The 19,555-nt window shown below is 41.7% G+C and overlaps 1 protein-coding gene across 18 annotated transcripts in view; it reads right to left on the bottom strand.

Moving 5' to 3' along the window:
• The window catches only part of LOC137335989 (ice nucleation protein-like), a 489,293-nt gene that overhangs the window by 361,681 nt on the left and 108,057 nt on the right, over positions 1-19,555 (bottom strand). Inside the window, exon 1 of one of the 18 annotated variants that reach the window (XR_010966543.1) lies at positions 8,063-8,130. The exons of the other annotated variants lie outside the window; for them this stretch is intronic. The gene's annotated coding sequence lies outside the window, so the exon portion shown is untranslated. Of the gene's footprint in view, positions 1-8,062; positions 8,131-19,555 lie in introns of those variants that run through there. 18 annotated transcript variants of the gene reach the window in all.

Below are 19,555 nucleotides of genomic sequence, written 5' to 3' on the forward strand. Positions count from 1 at the left end.
ACTTTTTCAATGTGTGGACATGATTTGCTACTCACATTGCATGATAACCTCCACTGTCATAGAGAGTGAGCAGATAGCTACATTTCTGATTTACTGCCAACATTGGCACAAGCATCCCTCGGGACAACTGAGACTTTTCCGAACAATGTTTGAACATTTCTTCATGTAGATATTGAAAAGTTGTCGGAGCCAAAAGCTTAAGATTGGGCATTAATTTGTGCCAATTCCTGACTGCATTCATCAGCAACAGATCTAAACCCTGCACGATCAGGAACTGACAACGGATCACACCCACACCCAGGCCCAGCCAATCCAAAAATCAAAACAAGTGGTTGGCTGACAGGTCAGCCATGATTTGGCATCTGGTAACATTAGCAGTATAATTATAAATTGCACTTTAGTAATGACATTCAGCAAGTAAGAGAATGGGAAAATGGTCTCAGATTTGGAGACATCATTCGATCACTATCCACTTTCATTCATTTGAGGAAATCTTATGGTCCTATCAATGGTAAATTGTCAGCATTTGTATGGTTGCAAAGCATGGAACAAACAAAAACAAGGTGTGTGGGTGTAAATGTCAGCTACTGCTGTGTCAGCTTGGTTCAGTTGGTAGCACTCTCATCTCTGAGTCAGAATGTTATGTGTTCAAGTCCCACTCCATAGACTTGAGCACAACATCCAGGCTGACACTCTCGTGCAGTACTGAGGGAGTGCTGCACCGTTGGAGGTGCCGCCTTTCGGATGAGACGTTAAACCAAGACCCCGTCTGCCCTCTTAGGTGGACGTAAAAGATCCCATATCACTATTTCAAAGAAGACCACGGAACCTCTTCTCGGTTTTCTGGCCAACATTTATCCCTCAACCAAATTTACTAAAACAGATGATTTGGTCATTACCTCATTGCTGTTTGTGGGACCTTGCTGTGCACAAATTGCCTGCCATGTTTCCTACGTTACAACAGTGAATACACTTCAAAAGTACTTCATTGGCTGTAAAGGACGTCCTGAGGTCATGAAAGGCACTATAGAAATTCAAGTTCTTTTTTTTTCTTGACAGCAGAACAACAGAAATGGGGAGAGCTTGCAGTTAACATTTTTCAATTTATTTTGATTACACCTCTGTCAAGCGCTTTGGGATGTTCTTCTATGTTAAAGGTGATATATGAATGAAGGTTGTTGTTGTTCAAGCAGAAATATTTTAATATCTTAACTGTTAGACCCTCATAAAAGATGCTTTGGTTAGATGAGGAGATTGGAGGGGCCTGGTTATAATATCTGTTGTTCAGTAGAGACAACGTGAACCATAATTAGTCTGCAGGGCAAACTACCAAAGAGGATGAACTGGCAAACCATAAGAAAAGCTCGAAACAGTGGAGGTCCAAAGAGACTTAGGGGTTCATGTACATAGATCATTAAAATATCATGGACAGGTACAGAAAATAAACAAAAAGGCTAATGGAATGCTGGCCTTTATATCTAGAGGACTGGAATACCAGGGGGTAGAAGTTATGCTACAACTATACAAAGCCCTGGTTAGACCACACCTGGGGTACTGTGTTCAGTTCTGGGCAATGCACCTTGGGAAGGATATATTGGCCTTGGAGGGGGTGCAGCATCAATTTACGAGAATGATACCTGGACTCCAAGGTTTAAATTACGAGGAGAGATTACACAAACTCGGGTTGAATTCCCCGGAATTTAGAAGATTAAGGGATGATTTGATCAAAGTTTTCAAGATATTAAGGAGAACTGATAGGATAGAGAGAGAGAAAAACTATTTCTGCTGGTTGGGGAATCTAGTGTTAATTGTATCCATATGATTTATATCAATTAGTGTTAATTGTACTCAGGTGGTGCGTATCAATTGGAGACTCTCGTATCCATTTATATGAGAACTTACCAAGGGTGTGGAGTGGGTAATGTGGAGCTCTGTGAATAAAGGCTTGGAAGCAACTGAAGACCAGGATCTAGTATTCTATCCTTCACCACCTGGCTATCCAATTTATTACATCTAGGACTAGGGGGCATAGCCTAAAAATTGGAGCCAGGGCTTTCAGGAGTGAAGTTAGGAAACACTTCTACATGCGAAGGGTGGTAGAAGTTCGGAACTCTCTTCTGCAAACGACAGTTGATGCTAGCTCAATTGTTAATTTTAAATCTGAGATTGATAGATTTTTGTTAACTAAAGTTATTAAGGGTTATGGGGCTAAGGCGGGTATATGGAGTTAGGTCACAGATCAGCCATGATCTCATTGAATGGTGGAACAGGCTCAAGGGGCTAAATGGCCTACTCCTGTTCCTATGTTCCTATTCTGTCACTGTTAAGTAGTGGTCCTGGTGATAGGCCTATATTCAGAGCTGTTTGTTTTTATTTTCATTTGCAAACTTTTTCTGAAACTGTTAAACCCATACTTAGTGAGTTTTGTTGAGGCTGGCTTGCCTGTTACACTTGGAAGTTAACCTGTCTGTGTATCACCAGCACTTTGTTTTTATGTCAAATGTCCAGCAATTGCAATTTTTCCTTTCTGGTTTATTAGTCTGCTCCGCCTGTAGCTTTGTTTCAATATAGAAATCTTGAGATGGATTTCATGGGGGGTGATTTTAAACCCCAAGAATGGGTGGGTTGGCGGGTGGGTGGGAGTTGAAAATTGTTGTTTTTTGGGTCGCAACCCAGAAAACAACTATTTTATTTCCGGGTTTAACGTCGGCGCGGGAAGGCAAAGTCCGAAAATTTTGCGGTCGCGACCCAAAAAAACTATTTTCAACTCCCACCCGCCCCCAACCCACCCGTTCTTGGAGTTTAAGATCACCCCCCCATGTGTCCTTTTTCAGTACCCACAGAGGCAAGGCAGTGTCTATCTTGGGTTCAAAAACAACATCTCTGTACCTGCTGTTTAATCCGGTGCAGATTGCCACGGGCCTCAGTACACAGTCAGCGACAATAAAATAGCTGAGTATGTTTGCTCAGAGATGCAAGACCATTATTTTTTTTGTTGTTGGGCAACCAAATTTAGTAAGTGGGTAGCATTAGTGACTACCAGCAAACAATACTTATTCAGTCAATTTTATTAAGAATGAAGACAACGCAATTATATATGCACAAATACACAGTCAATTCCTACCAAGAGCAAATTCAATTTCTTATATAACTAAGCTGCCAAAATGGAAACACTATTGAGGCAGTCTTCAAAATGAACTGTCTGCTTTATTCCTTGTCACGCATCTGCATTGGTAGCTCAAACGAATTACACAGGAATTCCTTCATGCAACCACTCATCATTTTTGACAGGAGAAAATTCAGAGCAGCCAGCCATATGTGCAGTATGAATGAACAGAAGAGTTCACGTAGGTTTTACCAGTTCTACCTTCAGACCTCATCTGACCCACCACACAATCTTTCTGCTCACTCCCTCTGCTGCCCAATGCCTTGGCAGGAGTCCATTCAGAAACAGATTTAACTATCTTGTCCTAAAGCCGTACTAATACCCTCTCACTACAATAAGCGCCTGCAATTATAACTACCCCTGTCCACCCCTTTTGCTGATTTGACGTACCAGCAATCCGAATAATCTATCACTATTATGACCGAAATTTAAGCTGGTTTTTGATCAGCTTAAAATATCTGACTCAAATCACCCTCACATTTAAATCACAGATTCATGCACAGGGACACCTAGAAAGAATACTGGGGAGACATGCTGAGCAGCCATGAAGTCTGACTTAAATCCCACGCTTTTGCCAACCTGATGAGTAGCAAAAATACAAGTAGGAGGTGTTTCCCTTCCCGCCTGGACTCATCATACATCTGTCCACACCATATCTCACATCTGTCCACACCATATCATACATCTGTCCACACCATATCTCACATCTGTCCACACCATATCTCACATCTGTCCACACCATATCATACATCTGTCCACACCATATCTCACATCTGTCCATAACATATCACATATCTGACCATACCATATCATACATCTGTCCACACCATATCTCACATCTGTCCACACCATATCTCACATCTGTCCACACCATATCATACATCTGTCCACACCATATCTCACATCTGTCCATAACATATCACATATCTGACCATACCATATCATACATCTGTCCATAACATATCATATATCTGTCAATACCACATCATACATCTGTCCATACTATATCATACATCTGTCTATACAATATCATACATCTGTCCATAACATCACATATCTGTCAATACCACATCATACATCTATCCATAATATATCATACATCTGTCTATAAAATATCATACATCTGTCCATAACATCATATATCTGTCAATACCACATCATACATATTTTCCATACTATATCATACATCTGTCTATACAATATCATACATCTGTCCATAACATCATATATCTGTCAATACCACATCATACATATTTTCCATACTATATCATACATCTGTCTATACAATATCATACATCTGTCCATAACATCATATATGTCAATACCATATCATACATCTCTCCATACCATATCTCACATCTGTCCACACCATATCTCACATCTGTCCACACCATATCATACATCTGTCCATACCATATCTCACATCTGTCCACACCATATCATACATCTGTCCATACCATATCTCACATCTGTCCATACCATAATCATACATCTGTCTGTACCATATTGTACATCTGTCCATATGATATCATACATCTGTCCATACTATACCATAAACCTGTCCATACCTTATCATACACCTGTTGATACCATATTATGCGCCTGTCGATACTATACACCTGTCCATACCATACCATACATTTGTCCATACGATACATCACATTATGAAAAGATCTTGATATAAATAGTGATTTTAAATGGGAACTAGGTAATTATTGTCGGCCATAGATAGGTTCTAGTGAAATTGCTGGAGTTGAATTCATTCCGATTCAATTGAAGCAAGGTCACAGGTGAGTGAACAACATTGAGGAGTAAAATGAACCCAAACACACAGGAAGGTTTGGTTGTCTTTGTGGGTGAGGGTGAGAAGAATTCATGTTTTGTGGATTGGGTCAATGGGCCCAAAAATTTACTTTCTTCATTGCGTGACATGAGGAATTAGGATGATGAGTCTGAAGACTAAAGTTCATGTTTAAAAGCTTAAATTAATGATGAACCTAAAAATGTGAACACTGTGCATGAAGGTGTCTGCCTCTCCTAGTGGACCCGCAATAATGGGTGTTCCAGAATGTCTCCATTTACTTTAATGGGGACCAACACTTCAGATTGACCTGGGAGCCAATGCAACCTGGAGCAACCCAATATTGGGAAAACACCCCAACAGGTGTGTACTGCGGCATACTTAGTCAATCATGTACTTTGCCAGATTTGGAGGCTCCAGATCATCTCCCAGGCCGGTGCGAAGTATCGGCCCCACTGAAATGAATGGAGCCATGCCAGGAAACAAAATAATTACCTCCCTGTCACTAATATTACCAGAACAACCCAGCAGAGGCGAGCAACCTATCGTGATTGGTCTCGGCCAGGCAGCGGACCCAATGGTATTTTTTGATAGATCGCAAATATATCTGTTTCCATATTTCTTCTAGACAAAGAAAAAAACAGGGGAGTATTTTGAATAGGCAGTACATCCCCTATACTTTGCTTCAATTTTAAGTAAGTATTAGTGCAGATTATGGTTGAAGTACCTTTTAAAATGATGAAATGCACTGGTCGTCAACTTTAGAACTACATTCAGAATACTGGGGTAGATTTTAAACTTGCTGCCCAGGTATAAAACTGGAAAAGAAGATTGGGCAGGGTGTAAAACGGGCTGTCCATTCACTAGCTCCCATTTTCCATTACTGCCCAAGACAAATCTCAATGCCTCCCCTCCCCCACCCCCCGACTCAATATATAGCGCTAATGAAATTAATAGAACTCAAAGCCTTACTGTATTCATCTGCATGTACCATAAGCCAAGAATTAGGTAAACGTTCCTGAATGCACAAACCATTATTTTTCATAAACCATTTCATAAATAAGTGTCTTGTGAGTCACTGTACCTTAAAGGCACTGCCCCTTTAAGGTCGAGAACCAGCAGCATACCATTTGGTGACATCACCATTTTGCTGTGACCCCCATAAGCATGAAGTGGAAATTTCATTCAATTCCCACAGTCTCAGGACCACACAAGCGTTGCAATATGAATTACATTATAAGTTTTTAATGTGCATTGTATTATGAGTGGCAGTAACTAGAGACTGCATTTGGTACCATAAACAATAAGTGTCTGATACATGAAAGAATTTTAAGATTTCACATATGTCTATCAAAATGCCTTCCAAACCAAACACACTGTCCTTAAGTTCTGCACCATCTGCGAATCAGGATTCCAGTTATGGAAAAAAAGGAGTATGGAATCTCTTGTTAATCATAATTACTTCTGTAAACAATTACTGCACAAGGTTGTGACACTGTTCTTCTCTGGGTCAGGCCCAAAACTGTAGCTATTGATCCAAAGCCATTATAAAGTCTGAAAATGTCAGTGTCCAGGTCCCACTGCGGCTTTTATTTAAAACACAGAATGCTCTCCTTCCATGTCCCACCAGCACTAATTCATTTTAGGTTCTCTCTTCCCCGCCACCCCCCCACTCCCAACTTTTCCAATTTTCCTCCCCCTCCCCAGCAAGAGCCAACTCGTGCTGTAGCAGACTCCAGCAGCCCTCTGATATAACCCCCAAGTAGTCATTAGTACCAGAAGATGGTCATACCATGGAGGAGCCATCTCCAGTTCTCAGCCAACAACCTCAGGTCACACTTTTTAGCAGTGGCAGCAAAATATCAAAGAGTGGGAACCCTGACCAGTTCTGTCCCTTACTAGCCCAAGGGGTGGTGGAGCTGAAGCCAGTTCTAACACTTCCCACCAGCAACTTGAAGTCGGCACTCCCAGCACAGAGAGCATACTGGACCTTCCTTATCTATGCAGCTCAGTATGACATCTTGCCATGCACTTACAAATTGGGCCATTGGGAGAAGCTATTTGTTTTTGAATCATTTAAATTTGTATGCAATAATAATAATTTTTTAAAACTTCATTTCACAACGGGAGGTTGCTTTCTTCCCAAAAAGCAACCACCAACTTCTCGAAGGGAGATAATTGACAGAGTTTTGTCACCAGATGACGATGTCAAGGTGCCAGCTACTCTTGGCTGAGACCCAGGGAAAACTAGGCGGTCCGTGCCTTCGAAATACTTATCCAGGGACTTTCAATCAGTAGAGTGCAGGGTGACCACCAACATGCAGAAATAAGACTTCTTCTGCTTAATTGCTAGCGCGCACACACACTCACACACACGCACACACACACACACACACACTGATGTTTTTCATGCGTTTCATCCAGTAGTCACTGGCACACCGACATCATCATCTGATGACAGTGTGCTGTGAAGAATCGTGCCAAGGCTCTCGAAGATGCAATTAATGAAGTGCAAAATATCTACTTGGAAATGTTTTAGCTCTTGAGATGCTCCATCAACAAGCAACCCACTTCTCAAAAAGTAATTGCCCTGCAGTACCTATAACCCATCGGGGAGTAATTTTGACTTTGGGCGATAGTGTAAAACGAGCAGTATCGGCCTGTTATTTCAGACGCCTGTTATACATCATTCCCAATTTTCATTTTCATTGAAGTTGGACGGCTGAATCAAGATCGTCTGTTTCACACCATCACCCAAAGTCAAAATTATCCCCACTGTTCTGCCGTTCTTTCGCCGAATGGTTTAATTCACCCAAAGTTAAAGGAATCACATCGGTTTTAAATTCCTCAACTTGATAGATTTATCAAAATTAGACCTCTGTTAAAAAGTAGAAGAATCTGCAAGAAATTGCTAACAAATTATTCGTCTTGTCATTAGCACTTTGATGATTGCTACAATTCTAAAGATGGATTAACGAACCTTTAGTGAAAAAGACAGGAGAAAAGAGTCAATGCGGAAGCCATGCAGCATTCCACCACTGCATAGTTCAACTTGAAACGTGGGTGTTTTATTGCCAGTTACGACTCGTACTTACCTAAATGTTTACAGCTGCAACCGAAACATAAACAGCTATCACTGCCAACAGTGCTCGCACAGGCTCCAGCGCAGCCTAACCTGCTGATAGAACTCTGCCCACCCCCACCCCATGCTCATTGGCCTCCATGCCTGTCCGTCAAATCTTTGCCTCCTCTCATTGGTGCATCGGTGCTGCTCATCAACTCTACTTCCTTTTTTTCCTCCCGGATTGTTCACAGCAGCGTCCGGGAGATCTCCCCTCAATTCAGGGAGACTCCGGGATAATCCAGGAGGGTTGGCAACCCTGCCTTCGCCTCCCATTGGTTTTCAACACTTTATCGGTGCATTTGAGAAGCATTTTAGAGATCGAGGCAAAAACATTTTCTCACTGCGCACTTTTGAGCTGTTCCTTCCCATCTCCGTAGCAACCCATAAGGCCCTGCTTATCTGAAATCAACTTTTAAAATGTTAACTAGTTATTTTAGCTTTTCTCGCAGCAGACAGACAAAATGCTGCAATTTTCCTGTGACACATTAATTCACTCCAGCACCCTCTGAATTATTTCTCCGCATCATTCACTGTATCGATTACATCAGCTTCAGTAACAACAACAACTTGCATTTATATAGCACCTTTAACGTAGTAAAATGTCCCAAGGCGCTTCACAGGAGCGTTTGACACCGAGCCACATAAGGATACATTAGGACAGGTGATCAAAAGCTTAGTCAAAGAGGTAGGTTTTAAGGAAGATGTAGTCAGGTTTCAGAGGTGTAGCTTAAGATTTCAAACTCTGTCACCTAAAAGCAAAATAAAAATTACTCAAAATTGTGGTCAGGGGGCTTATTACATTTAAATGTAAAAACGTCCTTAATTTTATATACGAGGTATACGCACAAGAAACATTTTGTAATAATTATAGAAATAAATGAATTTTCATTAAAGAGAAGTGAAAGTCTAGGAGGATTACCTTTTGTTGTAGTATTCCCCATTTGATTGAAAAAAAATAATAGCCCGAGCAGTTTTTTTTTATTCAGTAAAAACATCAAGAATTCTGTATCCTCAGCCCATCAGGTGGCTTCTAGGTGTCAGACTAGGGTTGCCAACCCTCCAGGATTGTCCTGGACAATCCAGAAATTAAAGATTAATCTCCTGGACACTCCTGCGAGCAATCCAGGAGAAAAATCATCGGAGCAGTAAAACAAATTGTATGCTTTTTCATTTTCTTTCAACACTTACATTTATTAGTTATAAAACTATTGGAGATGGATGTTAGGGAACTTGGGAAAATAAATAGTGATGTACATATTACAGAGAGGGGGTGCTGGAAGTCTTAACGCGCATCAAGGTAGATAAATCTCCGGGACCTGATGAAATGTATCCCAGGACGTTATGGGAGGTTAGGGAGGAAATTGCGGGTCCCCTAGCAGAGATATTTAAATCATCGACAGCTACAGGTGAGGTGCCTGAAGATTGGAGGGTAGCAAATGTTGTGCCTTTGTTTAAGAAGGGCGGCAGGGAAAAGCCTGGGAACTACAGACCGGTGAGCCTGACATCTGTAGTGGGTAAGTTGTTAGAGGGTATTCTGAGAGACAGGATCTACAGGCATTTGGAGAGGCAGGGACTGATTAGGAACAGTCAGCATGGTTTTGTGAGAGGAAAATCATGTCTCACGAATTTGATTGAGTTTTTTGAAGGGGTAACCAAGAAGATAGATGAGGGCTGTGCAGTAGACGTGGTCTACATGGACTTTAGCAAAGCCTTTGACAAGGTACCGCATGGTAGGTTGTTAGATAAGGTTAAATCTCACGGGATCCAAGGTGAGGTAGCCAATTGGATACAAAATTGGCTTGACGACAGAAGACAGAGGGTGGTTGTAGAGGGTTGTTTTTCAAACTGGAGGCCTGTGACCAGCGGTGTGCCTCAGGGATCGGTGCTGGGTCCGCTGTTACTTGTTATTTATATTAATGATTTGGATGAGAATTTAGGAGGCATGGTTAGTAAGTTTGCAGATGACATCAAGATTGGTGGCATTGTGGACAGTGAAGAAGGTTATCTCGGATTGCAACGGGATCTTGATAAATTGGGCCAGTGGGCCGATGAATGGCAGATGGAGTTTAATTTAGATAAATGTGAGGTGATACATTTTGGTAGATCGAATCGGGCCAGGACCTACTCCGTTAATGGTAGGGTGTTGGGGAGAGTTATAGAACAAAGAGATCTGGGAGTACAGGTTCATAGCTCCTTGAAAGTGGAGTCACAGGTGGATAGGGTGGTGAAGAAGGCATTCGGCATGCTTGGTTTCATTGGTCAGAACATTGAATACAGGAGTTGGGATGTCTTGTTGAAGTTGTACAAGACATCAGTAAGGCCACACTTGGAATACTGTGTACAGTTCTGGTCACCCTATTATTGAAAGGATATTATTAAACTAGAAAGAGTGCAGAAAAGATTTACTAGGATGCTACCGGGACTTGATGGTTTGACTTATAGGGAGAGGTTGGATAGACTGAGACTTTTTTCCCTGGAGAGTAGGAAGTTTAGGGGTGATCTTATAGAAGTCTATAAAATAATGAGGGGCATAGATAAGGTAGATAGTCAAAATCTTTTCCCAAAGGTAGGGGAGTCTATAACGAGAGGGCATAGATTTAAGGTGAGAGGGGAGAGATACAAAGGGTCCAGAGGGGCAATTTTTTCACTCAAAGGGTGGTGAGTGTCTGGAACGAGCTGCCAGAGGCAGTAGTAGAGGCGGGTACAATTTTGTCTTTTAAAAAGCATTTGGACAGTTACATGGGTAAGATGGGTATAGAGGGATATGGGCCAAGTGCAGGCAATTGGGACTAGCTTAGTGGTATAAACTGGGCGACATGGACATGTTGGGCCGAAGGGCCTGTTTCCATGTTGTAAACTTCTATGATTCTATGATTCTATGGGGGAGAAAAGGCTGTTTGAGTGGTGGGGCGGTTGGAGGTGGGAGGTCATGTGATGAAATCTCCAGGAATACATCCAACCAGAGCTGGCAAACCTATGTCAGACACCACTAAAGTGGCCAAGCAGAAAAGGAGATCCCACTCGAGGGCGTCCAGGCCAAAAAAAAATTCAGGCTATTATTTTATTCCATAAAATGGGGGAAATACTTTGAACAAAAAACATCCTCCCCAAACATGCCTTTCACTTTAATATCAGCTTTATGCCTGAGGAATCGGTCATGTTTCTTTTCTGTCAGCTGTTTTAATTGTTTCTGATCATATTTTTTGATGGGGTTGGATTATTTTTGAAAGGGGGTAATCTTACTGAAATATTTACAATACAGGCCAAGTCATGCCTGCAAATAACCATTACATCATATCGCCCATATCTCTTTAGCTGTTCACTGGTCCAGTCATGTTTTCAGAAGTGAATTTCACTGCACTTAGATCATCGCTTTCACAAAAGGGTTAATTAGTCCATGACCTTTTGAAATACCTTCCCTGATAGAGTGAGAGTGTTTTCTCTATATTCTAATATAGAATAAAACAAAGGCAAATGGTTCAAGCTACAGTGCTCGGTAAAAGATGCAGCGACAGTGTTTTAATACTGAATATATAGCAAGTCAATTAGAGGTGGTAAATTCAGATAAGAATGCAAGGATAAAGGAAATCAGTAGGACCCATGAAGTGAGATTTCAACTCTTCTGCATTTCTACTGTGTTACGAATTGCACCCAATTTGAAAAATAGTTCCTTACCATTCAATCCTAACATAGTAGAAATCTGGAACTCTTTCCCCCAAATGGCTGTGAATGCTGGGGCAATTGGAGCTTTCAAGACTGAGATTGATAGATTTTTGTTGGGTAAGGGTATCAAGGGATAGGGAGCAAAGGTGCATCAATGGAATTGAGGTGCATATCGACCATGATCTAATTGAATGGCGGAGCAGGCCCAAGGGGCTGAATGGCCTACTCCTGTTCCTAATGTAACTACGTTACTACACAGAGTATGAGAAAAGACTGATCATAGTGTCGGAGCACTGCACAGAACACTCAACAGATTGTTAATAAGGTGTCGTCCCACAGCTGAGTTCTGCTTCAATTCAAAAGTTGCTACATGAATATGCAGAGGCTATATTCACTTTCACATACGTGCGCTTAGTCATAAAATACTTGACCATTTACAGGTGGTCAACACTTGGCAGTCTGGCCTCCACATTATAGCATGGCGGATATTTCCTGCATACAAGGTAATGTTAACTGCAAAGAACACCCGATTAAAACAAAATGACTTGCTGCCATCTTAGTTAAGGATACTGCATCAGGCTTCAGGAGCTTTTGTAAGTGTCAGCTTGGCCGTGGTTTTAGCACTCTTGCTTCTGAGTCAAGTGGTCACAGGTTCAAGCCACACTCCTAGAATAGAGCACAAAATTCACACTATCATTTCAGTGCAGTACTGAGGGAGTACTGCATTGTTGGAGGCAATGTCCTTCAGATGACAGGTTAAACCCAAGATGCTGTCCGTCTGCTCATTCAAGTGGATCGTAACCATTCCTGGCACTACTCAAAGAAGTAGTACAGAACAGATTTTTTTTTTAATATTCATTCTTGGGATTTAGGCCTCGCTGGCAAGGCCGGCATTTATTACCCATCTCTAGTTACCCTGAGAAGGTGGTGGTGAGCCGCCTTCTTGAACCGCTGCAGTCCATGTGGTGAAGGTTCTCCCACAGCGCTGTTAGGTAGGGTGTCCCAGGATTTTGACCCAGCGATAATGAAGGAATGGCGATATATTTCCAAGTCGGGATAGTGTGTGAGTTGAAGGTGAACTTGGAGGTGATGGTCATTGCTGTTTCTGGAACCTTTTTTTTTCTTGCACAAAATGGCTGCCTATGTAACAAAGTGCTTCAAAGTATTTCACAAATGTCAATATTTGTTAATCCAGGTGTGGCATATACAATAGTACTAGTAACAGCAGCAGAGAAAATCTGATTTACAGACGTTATTGCATGTACATTATGGTTAGCTTTTTAAAAAAAAAACAGCACCTGAAATACTTTGCTTAGGAATCACACATCACAAAGTCTGTTCTTTCATGGAGTGTTTTGAGACATTTCCACAAGACGTGATTTGGTACAATAGAAATGTTACCCTTTCTTCAAATCTGCAACTGTGCAATGCAGCCTTAAATATATGTGGCGGTTTTATATCACACTCCTATTCTGCTGAAAAACGAATTAGGCAACTTCAAATGTTAGCATTCAAAAAATATACTACATCAAAATAGTTTGATCGGGCTGCCTGTACCAACCATTAGCATCTTTATCTGTGCTGCATGACAAAGCATTCTTGATGAGACAAGTCAAGACTGCGATGAACAGCCCGATAGCAACAGTCCCTTGGTTTTCAAATAAAACTGTTGGACTATAACCTGGTGTTGTAAGACTCCTTACACTTCTCTCTGCTGACGTTCCAACTACTGCAATTGCATCTGCCACACCTGGATCAACAAACTTTGGCATCTGTATCAGTTAAGTGACCCATTAGTCATTTTGAGAAACACAGAGGGTCCGCTGTTGTACATGTGCTGTGATTGGCTCTTTTTAGTTACTTTTCTATTGCCACAAATGTTTTTCTTAGGAATTGCACGTCACATAACATCATCTGCTCTTTCGTCTTCATTACCAGTTTGTGACTATCAAAATAAAAAGCAAGCCTATCTCAGCTCTTTTTCCGGGAAAAGAAGAATGTCAGCTTCTTAGTTCTTATCGTGAAGATGATACAATGAAGGTAAAGAGTCAGCCCATAAGCTCAGTGCGTAAATGCTCCGTTGTGTGATACTAGACCTCACAAACCTGGAAGGCCTAAGATTCAATCCTTGAATCTATGTTGAGTTAGTTGGATCACTGTGTGAACACTAAATTTGCCCTCAGTGCCCCTGGGCTAGGGAGGGGGGGAAAGCAATTTGACTCAGGTCCCTGTTCCCAGCCGCTGCTGGAAAGTGCGCGTGTATGGATGTTAGCTGAAGGAAAGATCAAGCTTGGTGATGATTGCAATGCCCCCTCCAGTCAAATAGCCAATGTCACTCATTGTTTAGGCTCCGAGAATCATAAAATCTTACAGCACAGAAGGAGGCCATTCGGCCTATCGTGCCAATGCTAGCTCTTTGAAAGAGCTATCCAATTTAGATTCACACCCCATTTTTCCCCATAATCCTACAAATTAGTCCTCTTCAAGTGCATGTCCAATTGCCTTTTGAAAGTTCCTATAGAATCTGCTTCCACCACCCTTTCAGGTAATGAGTTCCAGATCTTAACAACCTTCTTTGTGAAAAAATTTCTCCTCATTTCTCCTCTTGTTCTTGTGCCAATTATTTTAAATCTATGGCCTTTGGTTACCGACCCACTTACAAGAGGAAACAGTTTCTCCCTACTTGCTCTATCAAAACCTACATGAATAATTACACTTCGTACCAGAGGATAAGTGCTGACCAGATACCAGAATGAGTCATCACATTCCAGACACGTAATCTCCACCACTGAGAAGGTCAAGGGCAGCAGGTGCATGGGAACACCATCACCTCCAAGTTCCCCTCCAAGTCACACACCATCCCGACTTGGAAATATATCACCGTTCCATCATCATCGCTGGGTCTAAATCCTGGAACCCCCAACCTAACAGCGCTGTGGGAGAACCTTCACCACACAAACTGCAGTGGTTCAAGAAGGCGGCTCACCACCACCTTCTCAAGGGCAATTAGGGATAAGCAATAAATGCTGGCCTTATCCCCAGAATGAATTAAAGAAAAGAAAGGAGGAAAAGAAATTGGAAATGATGAAGGAGCTTGATAACATGTTCAGTCTTAAAGGACCGTTGTTAACAAAGGAAAGCATTTGGCAATCACATTAACATAGAACCATTATTGTATACAACACAGGAGACATCCGGCTCTTTTTTAGAACAATCCAATTATAATCCCACTACCCTGCTCTCTCTCTCCATTGTCCTGTACCTGGCTCGCCTTTCAGTATTAATTCATTTTTCCTTTAAACAGTGCAATAGTCTCTACCTCAACTACAAAGCATTCCACGCTCCAACAACTGTCTTCTCAAAGAAAATTCTCCCAATCTCTCTCCTCACTCTTCTTGTGATGATTTTAAATTGATGACACCTCACCATCAAAGAAAAAATGACACACAGCTCTTTTGGCTTTACTGCCTTCCCAATACAGTGACAGCCTCCCTCTACACCTATAAACAGAAATCACACGGAATTCTCCTTTAAAATATCTATGCCAATTAATATTGCTATTGGCCTGCTACTTAAGGGGGTTGAGCTTTCCAAGGATCAGGTCCCTGCCTTGAATACCAAAAAATGATAATCACCAGCTAAACAGCAGCAAACCATGGCTGCTTTAAGTGAGCCTAATGCTAACGCCATTAGTGGCTTGATTCCTGCAGCATGCTAAATCTTCCAGATGTGGCTACAGCTGCACCCAGTTGTACAAGAGACGCCTCCTGACTGGAAATAAAGAGCATCTGTGCCCCGAGTGCATGTGACCTCACCTCACATTCGTAGGGTCCTTCACAAGCAGTGCTTGCCAGCGAAGCAAGAAAAATCAATCTCCAAAATCGAAGGCTTGAAGGGAACCTCCACCTTAAGGCCACGCACAGGCGTCTATTCATTTTGAAAATGGCATCTCCACATGGGTGGAGTTTAAAGAGAAAATTTTAAACTGTAGTTAATCTCACTACAAGATGGTTGGCCTTCCGCGAAGAGTGACTTTAAACAGGACACACCGACCCCTTTTACACTGTTGAAAGCACAGAGCAGCGGAGTTGGGAGAAAAAAACTAAAAGGTAAAAGGAAGAAGTGGAATGTTCTCAACAGAGGCCCTGATTAGAAAACCAGTCACCTCAAGGTGAGGCTTAAAGAGAGAACAAGGTGGTTTTTTAAACTTGTGGAGCAAGTGTGGTTTGAAAAGCTTTTAATCTTTGGTGTGCTCCTCTAATGAGCAAACACAATATTTATCATTTTCCAAATTCTTGTTTTTTTAAATTTATTTTGCCCTTTAAAATGGAGTATCACGATAACATCCCCTTTTAAAACACAAAAAAATAAAGGTTTGTCACAAACTTCCTATCTTTCAACAGTTGCTTTGTAGAATTTTGTTTAAACAGTGTGTGCTGATGATGATATCAGGGGAACAGCCTTGTATCCATCTCGTAGTTGCACATCTTATGGAAACGAGGCAAGTCTCTGTTCCTAGAACAACCAACTCAGGGTCCTCGATTTTAACCCTCTGCCCCCCACCCTCCACACACCCTCCACCCCCAACCCCCCAGACGGGCAGGAATTGGTCCGATGAGGGGTTAAAATCTTGAAAATCAAAATCCCGCCTCCAAACCACCACATTCCCGGCCGCCGTAATATTAACGGTGATGATTCAGGCCATCGACAAGACTAAAAACTGTGGCAAGCCAAACTGGATAATAAGGGAGACGGAGAATTCATGGTCATGAACATTATATCTGCAGTGGTATAGACTTTAACCATGGAGGTTTTTGTCTTTCTATAATGTTCATTTGATTTTTGGAAAATTAAAATACAAAATAATAAGTTGTTGCAGGAGACCAACGGACTCCCAGGGAAACAGCGTCAGTGGCTGAATGTGACCCTTTACTCCATTACTCTGGGTTCTTCATCAGTCTCTTGCCCGGAGATCTCCAGTTACAAAGAGGTGACTTAGGTGACTCCAAGGATTTGGTTTTAAAAGTCTGAGGATCTGAGGGGTGACCTAATAGAGTTCTTTAAAATTATGAAGGGGTTTGATAGGGTAAACGTGGAGAAGATGTTTCCACTTGTGGGGGAGTCCAAAACTAGGGGTCGTTAATATAAGAGAGTCACTAATAAATCCAATAGGGAACTCAGAAGAAAGTTCTTTACCGAGAGAGTGGTGAGAATGTAGAACTCGCTACCACAGGGAGTAGTTGAGGTGAATAGCATCAATGTATTTAAGGGGAAGCTAGATAAACATACGAGGGAGAAAGGAATAGAAGGATATGCTGATAGGGTGAGATGAACCAGGGTGGGAGGAGGCTCATGTGGAGCATAAACACTGGCATAGACGAGTTGGGCCGAATGGCCTGTTTCTGTGCTATAAATACTATGTAAAGGTCATAGGAGGAAGGGAAAGACTGAGAGAGACTAGGAGTTCCACAGTTTTGAGGTGCTGGGAAAGAATGAGTTAAAGCAGCAGGCAGTGTGATCAACCTTGATTTCAAACGCAGTGCAAGGCAGTAAGAAGGAAGAGTGCGGGGGATCACGTATGAGGAGCTTAACGAGAACAAGACCAGCTTTTCTGTTTAAAAGGAAAGCCGGATGAAGCAGCTGGAGGTGGAAGTTCTGCTCAATTCTGCCCTTCCCTAAGTGGATAACGTTGGGAGTGGATAGATGGGAGCAGTGTAGTGTACCCAGTGTACTTTTTACAAGGTTGCAGCAGCACATCAGGCTCCTTTTCCCATTGAAAGTTTCCAGTGCTCGGTAGCTACAGGAAGGGGGAGATGCCCTTCAGTGTTCCCTTTACAGTCTATCGGTGACAGTGATCTGCTGCATTTATATTCTGGGGTTGTTCCAGGAGATTGGAACAAGCTAAAGCATGTTCAAAACAGAAGCATTAAAAAGGGAGGTCACGTAGCAGCACATTAACCAATCGCCTCTGGATGACAAGCTTAAATCACAGAATCTTTTCAAGGATCCTCTCCACCCCGAACCCCATCCCCCCACCAAATAAATAAAGCTCATGTTCTCTTGCGAATATCTTCTGATTACCTGCATGTAAACAAGATATCAAACCACTGCTGTATCCAGACTAGCAAGCCAATAACTGCCCCGTAAGAGCCTTGCACTTGCCACTCCTGCAGTTCAATAAGTATAACTGGCGATGTATGAAGGGCGCCAACAATGTCCAATACAAAAGTCATGGCAAACAGGTTATCCAGCACAGCAACACCATGCCACAAGATCTTCCCTCCACAACAAGCGTTTATCGTATTTAAATTACAGGGGGAACACTATTGTGTAATTAACCTAATCTGCATACCTAAATTACATCTAATTAACCCAATACATTAATATGTAATGGTATAATTATACCCTCCAAATTCTGTTGGATTAACGGTTTCAGTTATAAAGCCAAGGTATTCTAATTAACCTGATTTACATATGGAAATTCCATGTAATTAGCACAATCCATTAATGTAATCTCTAATGCCATAATCTGTTATATAACTCCTTTTTTTCTTATGTGACTTACACTTTCACATTCTAAAAAAAGTTTCCCCTCTGTCTCAATTAGCATATGCAAAATTGAATGTAAATAGCCTTATTTATTAACACTTTCTATTTTAGCAGAACAAATGTGCCCTCCAAGTTCCATAAAATAGAACATACAGAATTCTAGTCACTGGATTATAAATATATTATTTATTGGACATTGGACATGGGGAATCATGTCCAAGTGTCGTGTTCAGGTGAAGTAGGGTTAAACAGCAGTAAACAGCAGGGACCAGGTCATGCAGATGTAATTCAATCACCATTTCAAAGTCCTACAATGTGTCCTTATCTTTACATAACACTATTATTATTCACAATTAAACAGCAACACTCATGGCAATTTGGGAATCAAAGTATTGTTGGCTGGAGTATAGGCGTTTCTCAATAGCACAGGCTGAGAAGCTTGGAGATGCTAAACTGAGGCACTACAGCTCCACCACTGGAAATTATAATGGAAAAAGTTGACAGAAGTGTAGCCAAAACAGGTCAACAAGAAGTAAGATATTATAGACCGGAATTACTCAGATATAGACAGGAATTACTCAGAAATAGACAGGAATTACTCTGATATAAACTGGAATTACTCTGATATAGACCGGAATTACTCAGATATAGACTGGAATTACTCAGATATAGACTGGAATTACTCTGATATACACAGGAATTACTCAGATATACACAGGAATTACTCGGATATAGACCAGAATTACTCAGATATAGACAGGAATTACTCTGATATAAATTGGAATTACTCAGATATAGACTGGAATTACTCTGATATAGACCGGAATTACTCAGATATAGACAGGAAATATACAAACGTCCTGGCGGCTTTCTGGCAGGTAAGTAACCGGGACAATTTTAACTGCCCACCTGCCTGGTTTCCGCTGGGCAAGTATGGTTAAAGTGGTCTCCTCAGTCACGACTCCCTGTATGCAATGCCCCGGAAGATTACCATATAATTAAAGAAATTTGTGCATGAAAATTATATCTGATCAGTACAACTGATTTATATATTGGGCTCGATTTTACAATGGTGGCAAGTTGGCAGCAGGGGGGTGAAGGTGCGCGTGGCAAACCCGTAAGAACAAAACTTACCGTTTCTGATGCGATCGCATGTTGATTGCTGATGATTAACGTCCTCTCCGGGTTTTATACCCGGCAGCCAGTCTGACTGACAGGCTGGCTGCCATCGGGAGCTGCAACGCGAGGGGTG

This window comes from Heptranchias perlo, chromosome 2 (assembly GCF_035084215.1).
Source record: "Heptranchias perlo isolate sHepPer1 chromosome 2, sHepPer1.hap1, whole genome shotgun sequence".
Taxonomy (NCBI): domain Eukaryota; kingdom Metazoa; phylum Chordata; class Chondrichthyes; order Hexanchiformes; family Hexanchidae; genus Heptranchias; species Heptranchias perlo.